This window comes from Mastomys coucha, unplaced genomic scaffold (genome assembly GCF_008632895.1).
Source record: "Mastomys coucha isolate ucsf_1 unplaced genomic scaffold, UCSF_Mcou_1 pScaffold17, whole genome shotgun sequence".
Taxonomy (NCBI): Eukaryota; Metazoa; Chordata; class Mammalia; order Rodentia; family Muridae; genus Mastomys; species Mastomys coucha.
This window is the reverse complement of record NW_022196899.1, coordinates 35,968,667-35,984,305: the sequence shown is the minus strand read 5'-3', so window position 1 is coordinate 35,984,305 and position 15,639 is coordinate 35,968,667. Positions and strand designations below refer to the sequence as shown.

At 38.4% G+C, this 15,639-nt stretch overlaps 1 pseudogene; it reads right to left on the bottom strand.

Annotated features, from left to right (window-relative positions):
- Nucleotides 1–11,084: 11,084 nt before the first annotated feature.
- LOC116094822 lies at nt 11,085–12,201 on the bottom strand (annotated as a pseudogene).
- Between the last annotated feature and the right edge of the window lie 3,438 nt (nt 12,202–15,639).

Below are 15,639 nucleotides of genomic sequence, written 5' to 3'. Positions count from 1 at the left end.
CCTTCCTCTCAGATTAGTGTAGCTTGGGTCAAGTTGACATAAAACAAGAGGTTGCTAAGGTTGTCCCAATTAGGGATGACTATCCCACAATCATGTACTCTGTGCACGCTGCCAGTTGTTGGTCTCTGTACTAACATCCACAGCAAAAAAAGAAGCTTCTCCAATGGAGGCTGAGAGCTTTACTAATTTATGTGCATAAAGATAGGTATTTAGAAGGCCATTTGATATTATATCCATTTTGCAAAATAACAGTAATAGATTCTCCCCTAGGGCCTAAGAGCTCCCCAGCTTGGGGATTTTAACCATGTTAACATTTAAAATATATGAGGCATGAATTTTCTCATGTAATGTGGGCCTAAGATCCAATCAGAAAGTACTTGGCTATTATGGATTGGTTACAAGATCTATGCAGCCATTTGCCAATGGAGTGATTATAACTAGTGATAGATTTGAGAGTCATTTAGAGAAATAATTATGTCAGTAATGTTAATAATCAGGATGAGAATAACTTCAATAAACTTTGTGTAAAATGTACTAATCCTTCATCTTTCCCAGTATTAACTCTGAATAAAGTTAATTATAGTACTCATTTTCTTGTTGATTCATATTTTGAGGTTGCAAATTTAAACATACCTCCTTGACATTCAGTCAAAGAGAGAACCTCCAAATTATATTTGTTTTGAAAGAGCATATCATTGAAATGGGGCTATACATACTGTACTGAATAATGAACATTTTCCAAGAGGCTGAGACAAAAACAGAAGGTATTTTTGTTTGGTTGGATTGATGTTCTTTGTTGTTAATGAATTTAGAGAAGGATGAAATGTGTAGCTTTGAACTTAATACCCTTTTTCTGCATCAGGTTCTGAGTACCAGACTTACAAACGTGAACCATTGGGCCCAACCAAAATTACATATTTAAAATGAAATAAAGCTGATTACACAGGCATTTTAATCTGACAATTTTCATAATACACCACTATTTAATAGACGGGGTAACATATTGGGCCAAATGTTGATCATACTTTTAATAGTTAATAGAATAGAGAAATTTTTATAAACTCTTCAAAAATCATTTCTTGCAGTTCATCTGTAATGTATGATCAAAATGTACAAATAAGATAGGTTAGCATTAACATATAGCTTCCTATTGAGTTTAATTGATGTGTCTCAACTTTTACATTAGCTTCATGCAGTCAAAATGCATTCTAAATATAATGGAAAGGATAATGGAAAGGTGTTTTGTAAGCCAGTTCTAAATTTATAATCAAGCCTTCACAACAAAAATATTAACAAGAAAACAGAATATACACATAGAGATGAACGTAATGGAAATTTCATGTTATATAAGAACCAACCTCAGGAATAATTACCTGAGAATGGTTAAGGCCAGATACTTCCATGTGAAATATACAGTCATGAAGAACTATGTTTTGATAAAGAGTATAACCTGATCATAGCCAATGAGAAGAAATTTATCAAGGCTGTATTCAGAATCTCCTGACAGTTCATCTTCAGAGATGAATTTCCTTACCATTGGGCATGAAGAGAGCATCTACAAATCAATCTCGAGACCTTCTTGAAGGGAACATAAAATATCCTTCTAGAATTTGTGACCTACTTAAAGGAAGAGGAGTGAAGGGAAGATGGAGAACTTTCTGCTCCTATGTTTCTGCTCTCTTTGTTGACTGGTACCATATTATGCAGCAATGCTAATTAAACCCCATTATAACCATAATTCAAAAATTTCTTACAATCAGTGTTGATAAAGGAAAACCAGTGAATATATGGAGAGTGCAAATCAAACTACTTCTTCTTGTTGTTCTTGTAGCTCTTGTAGTTCTTATTGTTCTTGTTGTTCTTCTTTTTCTTGTTCTTGTACTTGTTCTTCTTGTTCTTGTTCTTCTTGTTCTTGTTCTTCTGGATCTTGTTCTTCTTCTTGTTCTTCTTGTTCTTCTTGTTCTTGTTGTTCTTGTTGTTGTTGTTGTTATTCTTCTTCTTCTTCTTCTTCTTCTTCTTCTTCTTCTTCTTCTTCTTCTTCTTCTTCTTCTTCTTCTTCTTCTTCTTTTTCTTCTCCTCCTCCTCCTCCTCCTCCTTCTCCTCCTCCTCCTTTTGTCTTCATGGGAGATCACAAAGATTGTAGGGTAGACCTGGGAGGACTGGAAGTCACTGTGATTGGGTTCATGATGTGACATGCCCAAATAATCAATAAACATATTATTAAAAATAATTAATTTGGTTAACAATATTGAAGCCAATATTTACAAGTATTTTCATCATCAAATAATGTGAAAATAATTTACAATATTTTATCAAAGTCTTTGACACTATGTCCACGTTGTATACTTACCACAAATATCCAATATAACAAGTCAGCTTTCGGGAACTAAGTAACCTTAGATAGTGAACAGCTTCCAAAATAATGTAGTATTAAAAAATTGAGGGCACCAGTTTAGGACACTGGTATCTCTACAGAAAGGCTATCATAGGGCTTCAGAAAAAGCCTCAATTCTGGCAAATTTCCCACAGGGAATGGACATTGGCTTTCCCTTCTTTACTAGATATCTGTGGAAGAGTTGAGCTACATGCCACTTTCCCACTTCTATTCAGGTAGAACGAAATACAGGGAATGGTAGAAGGTAAAAGTTCCAAGAAACAAAGAAGCCAACACACTCTGCCTTTAAACCCTGACTCCTTCAGGCATTCCTTCCACAGCCTGAAAACTGGTTCTGTTTAGGGTCACTGCACCACGGGAAAAGGAAACTCAAATATAAGAATGTTATAAGGATTTAAACACCTAAAAGTCACCTGAAAAAAAATAATAACCATAAAGAGGGTGGGGAACTAAGTACTTTCCCTGAGACTTTCATCTACAAGGCAAAAAGACAGCATTATCAGGACCAGAAAAGACAACAAATGATTAGCCTAACAATGAGAATCCAAGACCTTCTTTAAAGCAAGTGAAAAGTTATCTGCCTGCCTTGTCTCTACTGCTCTACTGTTTCTACTGGAGGAACTGGAGAGTGTAGAGGGGTGGTGACAGTGAAGGTAATAGAGACAGTGACAGGCAGAGGCCAAGCCAATCCTCACCATCTCTGCATGCTATTAAAACTAAGTCTAGGTCTTATGCTTGGAAGACTGAAGTACTGGTGATCATAATTAAGTCTTAAATAAAATAGAATTGTTTGAAAAAAAAGCAAGACTGGGCTGATGAAATAGCTGAGAAGCTAAGAGCATTTTGCAGAGGGTTCAAATGCCAGCACTCACATGGCAGTTCACAACCATTTGTAACTCCAGAAGATCTGATGCTCTCTTCTGGACTCCTCAAACACTCCCACACAAGTGATGTAAATACATGCTTTCAGTAGCTGCAACATTTTATTTGAAGAGGCACAAGATCAGTTCCTTTAAGAAGATTAATATTTGGGAGTTATTTTGTATAGGGCAGTGGTCTGTTCAGGCAACCTGTTCAGGTAATAGGTCTGGAACTTTGAAGCCACAATGAGCAATTTCTGCCTGCAAGAGACAGAAGGAATTCCACCACAACTCCTGAGTCCTGGGCTCCTGTTTCAGTCACAACCTCTCACAACCCCTGCAGGAGATGTGTGCTCTGTCATGTAGACAAAGCCACAAGATCCTAGCATTCTAGCTGGACCCTACCCCCAGTTTTCTGCTCACAGCCAGGCATGCCCCACCCCACAGACAGATAGCCACACCTCACAATATAAGGGGTGGTTTGCCCCCTCCTCTCTCTCTTGCTCTTTGTCTTCTCTTGCCTTCTTCCTCTCTCATCCTCCTTCTTTTCTTGCTCTCCCCTCTCTCTTCCTCTCTTGCTCTCTTATTTTCTTGCCCTCTCTCTTCCTCTCCTCTCCTCTCCTCTCCTTCTTTCTCTCTCATGACTGGCCTATTTACTCTTTCCTATAATAAAATATCTCACGATTATGCATTGCCTCCTTTTAACTAATGCATCATTCAGCCCCAGGCATCGGCAGGAGAGAGACCCAGCATCAGCAGAGAGAACACGGGCCAACAATTTTGTAGCTTGAATGGAAGAAGGAAGAATAATACAGGAAATATTGGCTCTCTCTGATATTAAAGCATTAGTGGATAGGGCACTGAAAGCAAGGCTGGAAAGGAGAAAGCAGATTCAAGAGACATAAGTGCATGTGTTTGAGAGTGGCTGAAAGGGAAGACACAAAGAGCTTTCTAACTCATAGAGAAGTGGACCAATGAAAACAGCATAGCCTGTAGTGAAAGTGAAGATTGACAGCTTAGCAGTGTGAGCGCAGGAAGTCTGGAGTCCTTGAGGACTATCTAAGAGTCCAGTCCACAAACTGAACAAGGACTTCACAGACCCAAAGAGATGTGAGCAAAGCAGATATAATTTCTGGAGATGAGATCATGGAGATGGTGAAACCCATGGATCTCTTTGTAATGGGCAGAAGAAAAAAAATCCCATAGGAAATCAAGAGCAATGGAGAAAGAAGCTTAAGAAGAGGACAGTCAAGTGTCTCACAAGGTGCAGATGTGTAGAATGATATAAATCAGGAAGAAGCCAATCGTTTTGACAAATGGAAAGTTTTTGTGACATAATTAAGCAAGTTCAAGGATAGTACATCAATCTAAAGATAGTGGAATGACAGGAACTATGACGGGACAAGGAATAGAGGAAGATGTGCTAGGCTGATTCTAGTAGCCACACCATCCCAGAGCTAACTCCATGGGAGCAGTGATGAAGCTCCTTAGGGACTACCCAGGACTCTAAGGGAAACCAAGGTCTAGAGAAAAGTCCTGCAATTCAAGCTAGTAGAAAGGACTATTAAGCAATATTCAATATCATAGACCCTTGGTGTCCTTACTAAAACAATGATAAGATTACCAGTGCCAGACAACTTTATTACTAAAAACATGGTCTATTAATAAAAGTTGAAAACACCAGATTGTATTAGGATCTGCAACTCTAAACCATCTTGAGAATTTAAATATATTATAAGTTCACTAAATAAATGATAAAGAGCCTTACTTTAAGTATATTTCAAAATTATGTAACTCCTCTTTATTTGTCTCTAGATAATTTTATTTATTTACAACCTGTCAGGGTCTATAACCAAAGTTAAAACGAAATATGATGCTGAAGGATTTTTTAAAAATCAATCCATTTCCCTTGTGATAGAAAAATCTGAGAAAAGAAAGCAAATCATAGATTTCTTAATCCTTTGCATTCGATTGATTTTAGAACATGTTAAGTTGAATATTAATTTCAAGGGACCATCGTTTTTAAATTTTGCCTCAAAAAGCAAACACTTGGATCAATATTTAAGTATGAAAATATTAGATATCTTACAAAGTTTATTATCTTCATAATCTCTGTGTGAAGGATTACTTTTCATGAGAATAATGGGACTGCATATAATTTACTTCTGAGAAGCTAAAAGACTAATGGTGGCTTTTATCTTGATCAAATATATCTGCAACTGTATTCTCCAAGGCCATCTTTCTATACCAGTCCTAAGAGATTGAAAATTAAGAAGAAACAGTTTAAAGAGAGAAACTGTCACATCCTGAGCCCATTTTAAAAGACTTTTGATTCTTCTCTCACTTATTAGTATGTAAACAGTCATCTTAATATTTATTTGTAAAGAGATTTTTATCAGATGGAATTGCTCCAAGTTTCTAAAAACCTGTAGCAAAGTCCAGCTCACTAGTAAATGTGATGCTTAAAGCTAAAAGATAACATTGAACAAAAGTGGTAATTGCCATCTGTCTCATAAAAACACAGAAGCCTACGCAATGCCAACCAATATGTTCTGTCAAAGCAGTGACTTAAAATATGTTCTGCTAGCACTAAAATGGCAATAAGCAATTTGAAAGGAAACTTATACTTGACCAAATTGTCCCCCACAGCTCATAAACACCTCTGTTTGTGCCCTTGGAGTTTATCAGGGCTGTGAGAGACATTTATTGACTTTTACTTGATCTCCTATTGCCAAAACACACCAAGGTTAACACAGTTACTCAACACCTTTGATGCAGCCAGGAAAATGTTTGACTGAAAAATGTGTGCAATTTAACCAACCATGGAGCAAGTGCCTTCAGGAAGTTCACAACCACAATCATTTCAAAATGTCACAGTTAACCCAGCACTGTGACAGCTCACTCTGTGCACACACCTCAGGCCTGTCTGCTAAAAAGAGGAGGGTCAGCTTTTAAAAGGATACTTGTTTTCATTCCTGAGTTATCCCTGGAACGTGGGTCTAATATTTGCTCTAGAAAAATCTTGGAATAAAATGTACTACAAAGCAAACACATGTATCTGACTCTTTATATAAGATACTGAAGTACAGTGTAAAATTTCCAAATGCTTACATGAGATTTGACATAACACTCCCTATTCAATCAAAAATGAATGTACATTAAGCTAAATTAAAATGTAAATCCAAATATACTCTAAACAACTGGCTAATACAAAGATTAACTGACAATATTTGTTGTCTACCAATCTTCAGTAAGTGACTCAGTTATTGTAACAAAAACAAACAAATCACCTTTTCTATTGCTAATTAAGAAGACACAAAATTTGTAGGAAAATTAATTAATAACTTCAGAGACAGAGAAGTTAGAGGCAGAAGGGAAAAGGAAAAGAACCACTTGGAACCTGAAAAGTGGATTGCCACTGAAGTCGATTGCCCCTGACTTAAGAACCACTCAGAACCTGAGAAGTCGATTGCCACTGATTTAAGCCCTTTTTGGCTAATCTCTCTAGTGTATGTTTGTGGGCCTAATCAGGACGCAGCAATGCTAAGGTACACTGTTTTCACATAACAAAATGTGATGTAGCTTTGTTGTTTAGGCAAATTATTAATGAACAATCCAACTTGCCATCCGTTAATGTTCTTTCAAATATTAAGCTATTCTGTGTCTTCCCAAAAGGGGTAGCGTGATGTATTGGATACACTGTTTCTATGCTACATTATACTTTCTGAGAAGATAATGTTGTAGTCACTGACAGAAGACCAACAGCCTGAATCCTGCTTAAGGAACTGGAGTCTTTCTGTTAGTTATGAATTCCTGGGGCTGATGCTGAAGTTGGCATGCCCTGTCACCGGCCCCCCTTCGCATCTTCGATTGACTTTGCAAAGGAGACCATTTTCTAAAATAAATATTACCTTTGTATAATGCATAACCTAATCCACTACACACTAATTCCAACAAATATTGATAGAGATCCCTTCACAAGTTAGAGATGAACGACACCACCACTAAGCCATTTTCTCTATTTGCCAATGCACTAAATGCAAAAGGAATTTATCCCTAATGGGGTGTGTGAAAACCCTGAGGTTCCCACACCAGAGCCTTCTGAATAAACTGGGTCAGATTTACTGAAAGAAAATATACCATATTTTGTTATAATATCAGAAGGTACCTGGCATGAGAGAGGTATTAATTAGAGGGTTTGTGTAAATAATGAGAAATGAGAAAATTAAATATTTGTCTCAGGGTACTGTGCAAGTGACACGTGTTAAAGACCTTAGAGCTACAGAGATGGCTCAGAAGTGAAGATGCTGCCTGCTGCTCTTCTGATGAAATAGTTTTGAATCCCAGCATTGATATGAGATGGTGCACCATAGCGTGTAACTCCAGCTCCAGAGCATCCTGTGGCCTTTCCCAGAATCCACACACACCTTCAATCACATTCATAAACCATCACGTACATATACATGACTGAAAATAAGAATAAAATCTCTAAAACAAATCCAAAGCCACTATTAAAATACTTCTAAATCACTTTTCACGAGTGAGGCACATCATCAGAAATAAAACCAACAAAAGCATTTTAAAAATATATTTTCTGTATCTAAATACCAACATTTCAAACTTTTTATTTATACAGGGCTGATGTCTTCAATAACTACATTTGTGGTCCCAGAATAAGTATTTTAGAAATAATATTTTAAAGGAGAATGATTTCAAATTGAACCAAACTATGGTGTGAACATACTTGAACATACTTTTATTTAAAAGAGTCCTTTTTCAACTAGATTATTTTAAAAGGCTGCCAATATATATTTTTGCACAAAAGTATATCCTGAATTTTTATCCAGAGCTATTTCAGTGTTTCCCATGCGGCATATCTGCACAAATGTAGTGAGCCCAAGGTTAAGATTTAGGATAAATAGGGTCATGATTCTTATATCCCCTTTGCCCTTAAGATCAACAGATGAAAAAAAAATGTAAACCAGTAACCTTCCAGAAATAGTTCTAAACAACTAAACAATCTATCTTGACAAGTGTTCAAAAAAAAAAAAGGAAAGTAGGATTGTAGCTTTCACATGTGGCTTGAAGTTACAGTATATAACTTTAACCCCTTCCTCAGAGGGACAAGCAGACATCTTAGTAATGGTCTAAGAATGTCTACTGATACCACCCAATTATGCCACATTAAAGAAATATTGAATGGCATAAAAATTATCCAAAGTAAAATCTCCTAAATGCTGTGGCAAGCCTATGCTGCAGACACTGGCCACTGGGGAGGGAGGCTCACCAAAGTGGTCATCTTCCACGGTCTGAGGAGCAGGGGTCATCCTTATCCAGGACAGTGAATGTCAGGTCTGGACACTGCCACATAAACTGATTCAACTTGGACAAGCTATCATGGTGGCATGCATCTGTACATAATAACTTTGCTCACTTCACATTGGATATTTAATATAAAGTTCAAATCAAATATCACATGATTAGTTGTAGGAAATTATGTTCTTCTAAAGGAGCCATTTAGAAAGGTAACAACTCAGGGTTCTTCAGAGAAACAAAACTTACAGAATGATAATTATGCACAAAGTATAATTAAAGAAGAAGCAATTGAGGATAATTTTGTTTCAAGCACAAAATAATGCACAATAATATGAATATATGTATGTGTATATATGTATGTATGCATATCCCATATATACATATATATATGTATATATATGTGTGTGTGTGTGTGCGTGTGCGTGTGTGTGTGTGCGTGTGTGTGCGCGAGTGCGTGTGTGTGCGCGTGCGTGTGCATGTGTGTGTGTGTGTGTCTGTGTGTGTGTGTGTGCGCGTGTGTGTGCATGAATGTGTGTCTGGGATTTATTAGAGTGGCTTGTAGGCTATAGTCCAGCTATTCTTTTTTTTTTCTGAGAAAATAATTTATTCAATTGTAACCAGAATTTTTTATTTAAAAAAAAATTTTAAATTACCATTAATAATAATAAATTTACTCATTAGGGATTTATATTTAGAGGAATTTTATTTTAAAAAATCAACTCCTTCAAGATTCCTCCAGCCTTTTTCCTACACTTTCAGAACAGATTATTTCTTTGGTTCAGAACCATTTAACTGTCCCACTTTTAGACTGATCCAGCACAACATGAGTGATAGACAGGCAGAATTCTTAACAGATGTTCAGGCTCTACTTCCTTTGGCAACTCCCCTCCATTCAGGAACTCTGTGGCTTTTGTTGTCTTTGGGTGGGTGACTTTGTTGTCGTTGTTGTTGTTAACAAGTGAAAGTAAGAGGTGGAGCCATGTAGACAAAGGTAAGAGCCTTTTTTATTTGAAGTTCCTCACACTGTTCACCAAGACTGTGCAATGGCTTTTTAAATAAACTGATTAAAGGTAGAAATAGATGACCTAAACTCAAGACAAGCAAAGTATAAATATACACATACGCAGAAATACGGATCAACAACACCTTTACACTGCTTTGCTTAAATACCCATATTGAACAATGGTTCTCAGCTTCTCTAATACTGTGACCTAATGCAGTTCCCCATGATATGGATGACTCCCAACCATAGAACTATTTTCGTTGCTACTTCATAACTGCAATCCTGCTACTGTTACAAATCATAATGGAAATATCTGTTTTTTAACTGTCTTTGGCCACCTCTGTGAAAGGGTCATTCAACATGCCCCCCAAAGGGGTCGGGACCCACAGGTTGAGAATCCCCTATACAGTGGCTACTGCAGTTCTCTCAGAGCAGAGACCTGAACTTTGAGCAGCTCAGAGTGACTGTGTCTCCCATTGCCATAAAGTCAGTTACCCACATTGTCCAGTACATCTGTTTGGCTGTCACACTTGCATAGTACAGAGAGCAGAGGAAATGAGGCCACGTAACAGAGGGCTTTGTCTTCTGTCATCTGCTCCACGTCCATCCCCTATACTGGAACTCAATGGGATGAGGAACTCTGAGGTTCAGAGCAGGTGACAGGCCCAGATGATGACAGATTGTCTTCTGACAAAAATTGAGTCCTTGTCCTCAGTCTGCTGAGGTACTCCCCTTCCCTGATACACCCACACCCTCTCCACAGGGTTCAACACACAAGGCCTACAATGTGAATACAATTTGGGAAAAACAAAATAAACACACTTTTCATTCAACTCTTGCTGTTAGTCATTGTGAAGAAACCAACCATTGTTGGTTCAAGCACCAACCCCAGGCCCTATGTCCCTCCACCAGAGCAAAGCATCTAAGTGTTTGCCCCACCATATTTCCTGGACTCTGAATTTATGCCCAGGAGGCAAACAATAGCCTAATGGGGCCTGGACTGCCAGCAGCTTCTGGAAGCCATCAGCTTTTACAGACTGAGGAGCACATTGGTGTCCTTATTAAAGTTCTCTGGTGGCAAAGCCTCTCTGTGTTGCCCTAGAATCTCCATGACGAGGAAGACAATGAAACTAAGAGGACAGAGCCCCCAAATCTGACCCAAAGCATCCTGTCCCCAAATGCTTCTCTCAGCACCTGGCCTGTAGTGAGTTATCTAACAGATTGGGCAGAAGGTTCCAGCACCTTCTTTTCCTTTGGCAAATTAATTTTGATTTCTAGAATCAAACTTCCCCCAAACCCAGAATATATAAGAAATCACTGAGAGTTTATACCTGATTATTGCATAGACTCTTTCTCACATATTTTACAGGCTCAAGGTGTAAGGAGAAATCACATGTGTTTGCCATGGTGGTAGGTTTTGTTTTTCTTTTTTAAAGTTGAAATCAAGTGTTACTACTTTTTTGAGGAATTAGCCAGAATAATAGTGTCAAGTTTCCATCACAATGTGAAGTCAGACATTATTTCTAATCAAATTATGCTCTTTTGTCTGCCAAGCTATCTTGACATTTTTAATATATGAAGGCAGGCCTATCTGATAGTCCCAGCAATACTCTGGAGATAGGATTTTAGTGGGTTTGTTGAAAAGGAAATATTTGTTGGCATGGCTCTCGTCATGCCACTCAGCTTCTATGTCATGTTTCTTGTCCTGGAGGATCTCCTTAAAGCACTCCCTGGTGAGGTTGAGAATGTGTATGGGCATTCCTCCAAAAAATGGCCACGTGATAGTAAAAATCCCTCTCTCCAAATGGAATATATGATGCCGACAGTCCCACCTCTCATAGATAAACTCATCAGGACTGGCCTTTGTACCACCAGTCCTGGAGCTGAGCTACCAACTGGCCCAGAGTTTCCACAACAAAGTTGTCTTGAAAGACTTGATCCATGTCCATGCAGAAGAGGAAGTCGACTTCGTGCTGTATGTGGTTCAGAGTGTGCTCCCTGATGGTCTTCATTCTCATCATGCTGATGTCCTGCCATCTTTTCTCAGACCTGATCTCAAACACTTGCAAGGAATGCAGAGGACTCAGATGGATGACAGGCATTCTGGAGGTGTCATCCATCAGGACGTAAAATATGACCCTGTGGCCAACCATGAAGTACCTGTCAGCAGACTCCAGAAAGTCTTCTAAGTAATGCTCAATGTATTTTCCCACAGCAAAAACTGTAAGACGCACAGTGAGTTTCTGTCTGGCATAGTACTTTTTCAGCAGAGCTGTGTCATAAGTGCCTTCCCAGACAATTGGTGCCTTCCACGGGGTCACCGTCAAAACCTCTGGGCAGTTCTTTGGATTGAACCAGTCCCATAACTGAGGCTCTTCAATACTGTCTCCATTTTTCCCCTTTTCTCTCCATCTTTCTATGTCCTCTTCTTGAAAACTGTGGGTCCTGTTGACATATTCCCAAAACACGACAACCATGGTTGAGACAATCAGCATCGACAGGATTACTTTTCCCTTGACATTCATGATTTTCTCCTGTGATCCCAATCTTGAGGATGGAAGATTTGTTTCTGAATTGGATCTTGATATGGAAATCTTGACGTGGAGATCTTGAAGCATAGTGACCATGAAACTCTTAGGTCCAGGCAAGGTAGTAGAGGCCTTTAATTCCAGGAGATTGGAGTAAACAGATCTCTTGAATTCAAAGTCAACATCAGAAGAAGGAAACTTCATCTAAAGAACAACAGAAGGCTTTCAGATTAACTCTAGAAGCGAGCGCTGAGATGAGATCCAAATGCTATACATTAGTTAGGTTTGGTTCAGAAGCCTTCCTCCTGGATCAGGCCTTGAGAGAACAGCTCCCATGTAGCCTACTTCATTCACTATACGTTTAGTCCCAGAGGCTTTCTACTTCCAGGAAGCTTTGTTTTCTCTTCCACTAGCTACTCATTCCGCGGGTGAAGTAATGGGCTTGGCCCACTGTGACTCAGGAGATCACCGAGTTTCTTAAGCCTTGGTTCTCTGAGCCAAGCCCACCTCATCGTCTGCTGTGTTCCCTCCAAAGCAAACAGCAAAGCAACTGAGTTCTATTGAGCTCCAGCCTGCCGAAGGAGGCAGGGCTCAGGGGAAAGGAAGGTACAGGTTTCCAACTCTCAGAGCCTGAGAGCGAGGTCTTCAGCAGAATCGGTATTTCTCATTCTAAGAAGAATCTTAGTCTAGCTATTCTAAAAATGGTTGTCTACCAACACAAAGTGCATGAACCCAGTAGTTATTCAGTCCACGAGGCTGGCTATCTTACCTGGTCTTCAGAATAGCTGGCATTCTGATGAAGTAGGCTCTAATATCAGAGCAAGCAGGCAAAAGCAAGAACTTCCTTCTTGCATGTACTTTATCTAGGCTTCAAGCAGAATGTTTAAGGTATATCATACAATCTCAACAGATCCAGATTGCATTGATGGATTTCCATATATTGAACTATCCCTGCGTTCCTGGGATGAAGCCTACTTGATCATGGGGAATAATCATTTTGATGTGTTCTTGGATTCTGTTGACAAAAATTTCATTGAGTATTTTTTCATCAATGTTCATAAGGGAAATTGGTGTGAAGTTCTCTTTCTTTGTTCTTTGAGTGGTTTAGGTATAAGTGTAATTGTGACCTCATAGAATGAATTAGCTAGTGTTCCTTGTATTTATATTTTATGGAATAATTTGAAGAGTATTGGTATTAGGTCTTCTTTGAAGGTCTGATAGAATTCTCCACTAAACCCATCTGGTCCTGGGTTTTTTTTCTTTGGTTGAGAGACTATTAATAACTGCTTCTATTTGTGTAGGGGTTATGGAACTGTTTAGATGGTTTATCTGATCCTGATTTAACTTTGGCACCTGGCATCTGCCTAGAAAAATTTCCATTTCATCCAGATTTTCAAATTTTGTTGAGTATAAATTTTGTAGTAGGATCTGATGATTTTTTTGAATTTCCATAGTTTCTGATGTTATGCCGCCCTATTGTGGATGTGAATATATGCTTGCTGCAAAAAGCCTGATATACCTGTCTCTTCAGAGGCCCTGCCAGAGCCTTACAAATACAGAGGTGAATGCTAGCAGCCAACCACTGGACTGAGTACAGGGTCCCCAGTGGAGGAGTTAGAGAAAGGACTGAGGAGCTGAAGGAATTTGCAACCCCATAGGAAAAACAATATCAAGCAAGAAGACCCCCTCCAGAGCTCCCAAGGCCGAAGCCACCAACAAAAAAGAATACATGGCTCCAGCTGCATAAGTAGCAGAGGATGGCCTGGGCATGCATCAATAGGAGGAGAGGTCCTTGGTCCTATGAAGGCTCCATAGATAACCCGTTGTAGGGGAATTGAAGGTGGGGAGGTGGAAGTAGGTGGGTGGATGGAGGAATATATTCATAGAAGCAAGGGGAAGGAAGATGGGGATGGGGTACCTGGGAGGGGGTAAACCAGGAAAGAGGATAATATTTGAAATGTAAGTAAAGAAAATATCCAATAGAAAAATGTGCCCCCAAATTATTAAGTGTGAGTGTCTCCACTTCAAATTACTTAAGAAAGATCTCACTTAAGTATATCAAGACACTTGGGTTTAAGCTAATTCCTGAAGAAGAATCACCTTCAAATACAAGAAGATTTGCAGAATTATCACATAGACTATCAGACTGGGTACATAAATAGGACCCAAAATTTTGTTGCATAGAGGAAAGCTACCTCAGTGACAAAGACAGACACTAGCTCAAAATAAAAGACTGGAAAACAATTTTCCAAGCAAATGGTTCCAAGAAACAGACTGGAGAAGCCATTTTAACATAGAATAAAATCGACATTCAACCTAAAGTGATCAAAAAAGATAAGGAGGGGCACTTCATACTCATCAAAGGTAAAATCTACCAAATGTGAACTCTCAATTTTGAACCTCCAAATGCAAGGGCATCTACATTCATAAAAGAAACTTTACTAAAGCTCAAAGCACACATCACACTGCACACAATAATAGTGGGAGATTTCTACACCCCATTCTCTGTAATGGACAAATCATGGAAATAGAAACTAAACAAAGACACAGTGAGACTAACAGAAGTTATGAAACAAATAGATTTAACAGATATCTATAGAGCATTTTATCCTAAAACAAAAGGATATACCTTCTTCTCAGCACCTCATGGTTGCTTCTACAAAACTGACTATATAATCTGTCATAAAACAGGCCTCAACAGATACAAGAAGATTGAAATAATCTCATGCATCCTATCAGATCACCACAAACAAAGACTGGTCCTCAATAACTGCATAAACAAGAGAAAGCCCACATATCCATGGAAGCTAATCAACATACTACTCAATATTAACTTGGTCAAGAAAGATATAAAGGAAGAAACTAAATTTTTAGAACTTAATGAAAATGAAGCTACAACATTCCCAAACTTGTGGGACACAACAAAAGCAGTGGTAAGAGGAAAACTCATAGCTCTGAGTACCTCCAAAAAGAAACTGAAGAGAGCATAAACTAGCAGCTTGACAGCACATCTAAAAGATCTAGAACAAAAACAAATTCACCCAAGAGGAGTCAAAGGCAGGAAATAATCAAACTCAGGGTTGAAATTAACAAAGTAGAAACAAAAAGAACTATACAAAGAATCAACCAAACCAGTAGCTGGTTCTTTGAGAAAATCAACAAAACAGATAAACCTTTAGTCAGAATAACTAGAGGGCAGAGACAGTATCCTGATTAACAAGATCAGAAATGGAAAGGCAACAGACACTGAGAACATCCAAAAAATCATGAGATCCTTCTACAAAAGCCTATACTCAACAAAACTGGAAAACCTGAATGAAATGGACAATTTTCTAGACAGATACCAGGCACTAAAGTTAAATCAATATCAGATAAATGATCTAAACAGTTCCATATCCCCTAAAAAAATAGAAATAGTCATTAATAGTCTCTCAGCCAAATAAAGCCCAGGACCAGATGGGTTTAGTGTAGTTTTATCAGACTTTCAAAGAAGACCTAATACCAATACTCCTCAAACTATTCCACAAAATAGAAACA